Raw genomic sequence first — 4527 nt, 5'->3', positions numbered from 1 at the left:
AAATGTGGAAAATGGTCCGTTTTCAAATGTTTTATTTTTGAACGGCAGTTCACATTTGTAGGTGGATCATCAGTGTTAGAGCTAAAATTAGCATGTTTAAAGTGATTTTCATGCTTCCAGGGGCTCGGGAAGTGAAATAAATACCATTTGGAGGCATTTAATGTTCGAGCAAAAACGGCTGATTTTCGACAAAAGAGATAACACCCCCCATTACGTCATGCTTCAGAAATGTGGAAAATGGTCCGTTTTCAAATGTTTTATTTTTGAACGTCAGTTCACATTTGTAGGTGGATCATCAGTGTTAGAGCTAAAATTAGCATGTTTAAAGTGATTTTCATGCTTCCAGGGACCCAAAACACAAGATTTATGGAATGGTTAAAAGTGCATGAAAATGGCCAATTTACTCACTCTGAGTTCTCAAAAAGGGTTTCTTCACCCCGGGAAGTTAATTAAATACCATTTGGAGGCATTTAATGTTCGAGCAAAAACGGCTGATTTTCGACAAAAGAGATAACACCCCCCCATTACGTCATGCTTCAGAAATGTGGAAAATGGTCCGTTTTCAAATGTTTTATTTTTGAACGTCAGTTCACATTTGTAGGTGGATCATCAGTGTTAGAACTAAAATTAGCATGTTTAAAGTGATTTTCATGCTTCCAGGGGCTCGGGAAGTTAATTAAATACCATTTGGAGGCATTTAATGTTCGAGCAAAAACGGCTGATTTTCGACAAAAGAGATAACACCCCCCCATTACGTCATGCTTCAGAAATGTGGAAAATGGTCAGTTTTCAAATGTTTTATTTTTGAACGTCAGTTCACATTTGTAGGTGGATCATCAGTGTTAGAGCTAAAATTAGCATGTTTAAAGTGATTTTCATGCTTCCAGGGGCCCAAAACACAAGATTCATGGAATGGTTAAAAGTGCATGAAAATGGCCAATTTACTCACTCTGAGTTCTCAAAAAGGGTTTCTTCACCCCGGGAAGTTAATTAAATACCATTTGGAGGCATTTAATGTTCCAGCAAAAACGGCTGATTTTCGACAAAAGAGATAACACCCCCCCATTACGTCATGCTTCAGAAATGTGGAAAATGGTCAGTTTTCAAATGTTTTATTTTTGAACGTCAGTTCACATTTGTAGGTGGATCATCAGTGTTAGAGCTAAAATTAGCATGTTTAAAGTGATTTTCATGCTTCCAGGGGCTCGGGAAGTTAATTAAATACCATTTGGAGGCATTTAATGTTCGAGCAAAAACAGCTGATTTGCGACAAAAGAGATAACACCCCCCCATTACGTCATGCTTCAGAAATGTGGAAAATGGTCCGTTTTCAAATGTTTTATTTTTGAACGTCAGTTCACATTTGTAGGTGGATCATCAGTGTTAGAGCTAAAATTAGCATGTTTAAAGTGATTTTCATGCTTCCAGGGGCCCAAAACACAAGATTTATGGAATGGTTAAAAGTGCATGAAAATGGCCAATTTACTCACTCTGAGTTCTCAAAAAGGGTTTCTTCACCCCAGGAAGTTAATTAAATACCATTTGGAGGCATTTAATGTTCGAGCAAAAACGGCTGATTTTCGACAAAAGAGATAACACCCCCCCATTACGTCATGCTTCAGAAATGTGGAAAATGGTCCGTTTTCAAATGTTTTATTTTTGAACGTCAGTTCACATTTGTAGGTGGATCATCAGTGTTAGAGCTAAAATTAGCATGTTTAAAGTGATTTTCATGCTTCCAGGGGCTCGGGAAGTTAATTAAATACCATTTGGAGGCATTTAATGTTCGAGCAAAAACGGCTGATTTTCGACAAAAGAGATAACACCCCCCCATTACGTCATGCTTCAGAAATGTGGAAAATGGTCCGTTTTCAAATGTTTTATTTTTGAACGTCAGTTCACATTTGTAGGTGGATCATCAGTGTTAGAACTAAAATTAGCATGTTTAAAGTGATCTTCATGCTTCCAGGGGCTCGGGAAGTTAATTAAATACCATTTGGAGGCATTTAATGTTCGAGCAAAAACGGCTGATTTTCGACAAAAAAGATAACACCCCCCCATTACGTCATGCTTCAGAAATGTGGAAAATGGTCCGTTTTCAAATGTTTTATTTTTGAACGTCAGTTCACATTTGTAGGTCGATCTTCAGTGTTAGAGCTAAAATTAGCATGTTTAAAGTGATTTTCATGCTTCCAGGGGCCCAAAACACAAGATTTATGGAATGGTTAAAAGTGCATGAAAATGGCCAATTTACTCACTCTGAGTTCTCAAAAAGGGTTTCTTCACCCCGGGAAGTTAATTAAATACCATTTGGAGGCATTTAATGTTCCAGCAAAAACGGCTGATTTTCGACAAAAGAGATAACACCCCCCCATTACGTCATGCTTCAGAAATGTGGAAAATGGTCCGTTTTCAAATGTTTTATTTTTGAACGTCAGTTCACATTTGTAGGTGGATCATCAGTGTTAGAGCTAAAATTAGCATGTTTAAAGTGATTTTCATGCTTCCAGGGGCTCGGGAAGTGAAATAAATACCATTTGGAGGCATTTAATGTTCGAGCAAAAACAGCTGATTTTCGACAAAAGAGATAACACCCCCCCATTACGTCATGCTTCAGAAATGTGGAAAATGGTCCGTTTTCAAATGTTTTATTTTTGAACGTCAGTTCACATTTGTAGGTGGATCATCAGTGTTAGAGCTAAAATTAGCATGTTTAAAGTGATTTTCATGCTTCCAGGGGCTCGGGAAGTGAAATAAATACCATTTGGAGGCATTTAATGTTCGAGCAAAAACGGCTGATTTTCGACAAACAAGATAAAACCCCCCCATTACGTCATGCTTCAGAAATGTGGAAAATGGTCCGTTTTCAAATGTTTTATTTTTGAACGTCAGTTCACATTTGTAGGTGGATCATCAGTGTTAGAGCTAAAATTAGCATGTTTAAAGTGATTTTCATGCTTCCAGGGGCCCAAAACACAAGATTTATGGAATGGTTAAAAGTGCATGAAAATGGCCAATTTACTCACTTTGAGTTCTCAAAAAGGGTTTCTTCACCCCGGGAAGTTAATTAAATACCATTTGGAGGCATTTAATGTTCGAGCAAAAACGGCTGATTTTCGACAAAAGAGATAACACCCCCCCCATTACGTCATGCTTCAGAAATGTGGAAAATGGTCCGTTCTCAAATGTTTTATTTTTGAACGTCAGTTCACATTTGTAGGTGGATCATCAGTGTTAGAGCTAAAATTAGCATGTTTAAAGTGATTTTCATGCTTCCAGGGGCCCAAAACACAAGATTTATGGAATGGTTAAAAGTGCATGAAAATGGCCAATTTACTCACTCTGAGTTCTCAAAAAGGGTTTCTTCACCCCGGGAAGTTAATTAAATACCATTTGGAGGCATTTAATGTTCCAGCAAAAACGGCTGATTTTTGACAAAAGAGATAACACCCCCCCATTACGTCATGCTTCAGAAATGTGGAAAATGGTCCGTTTTCAAATGTTTTATTTTTGAACGTCAGTTCACATTTGTAGGTGGATCATCAGTGTTAGAGCTAAAATTAGCATGTTTAAAGTGATTTTCATGCTTCCAGGGGCTCGGGAAGTGAAATAAATACCATTTGGAGGCATTTAATGTTCGAGCAAAAACGGCTGATTTTCGACAAAAGAGATAACACCCCCCCATTACGTCATGCTTCAGAAATGTGGAAAATGTTCCGTTTTCAAATGTTTTATTTTTGAACGTCAGTTCACATTTGTAGGTGGATCATCAGTGTTAGAGCTAAAATTAGCATGTTTAAAGTGATTTTCATGCTTCCAGGGGCCCAAAACACAAGATTTATGGAATGGTTAAAAGTGCATGAAAATGGCCAATTTACTCACTCTGAGTTCTCAAAAAGGGTTTCTTCACCCCGGGAAGTTAATTAAATACCATTTGGAGGCATTTAATGTTCGAGCAAAAACGGCTGATTTTTGACAAAAGAGATAACACCCCCCATTACGTCATGCTTCAGAAATGTGGAAAATGGTCCGTTTTCAAATGTTTTATTTTTGAACGTCAGTTCACATTTGTAGGTGGATCATCAGTGTTAGAGCTAAAATTAGCATGTTTAAAGTGATTTTCATGCTTCCAGGGGCTCGGGAAGTGAAATAAATACCATTTGGAGGCATTTAATGTTCGAGCAAAAACGGCTGATTTTCGACAAAAGAGATAACACCCCCCCATTACGTCATGCTTCAGAAATGTGGAAAATGGTCCGTTTTCAAATGTTTTATTTTTGAACGTCAGTTCACATTTGTAGGTGGATCATCAGTGTTAGAGCTAAAATTAGCATGTTTAAAGTGATTTTCATGCTTCCAGGGGCCCAAAACACAAGATTTATGGAATGGTTAAAAGTGCATGAAAATGGCCAATTTACTCACTCTGAGTTCTCAAAAAGGGTTTCTTCACCCCGGGAAGTTAATTAAATACCATTTGGAGGCATTTAATGTTCGAGCAAAAACGGCTGATTTTCGACAAAAGAGATA

The sequence above is a fragment of the Lissotriton vulgaris genome, unplaced genomic scaffold (genome assembly GCF_964263255.1).
Source record: "Lissotriton vulgaris unplaced genomic scaffold, aLisVul1.2 SCAFFOLD_1163, whole genome shotgun sequence".
In the NCBI taxonomy this organism is placed as follows: domain Eukaryota; kingdom Metazoa; phylum Chordata; class Amphibia; order Caudata; family Salamandridae; genus Lissotriton; species Lissotriton vulgaris.
Note: the sequence above shows the minus strand (reverse complement) of the source record.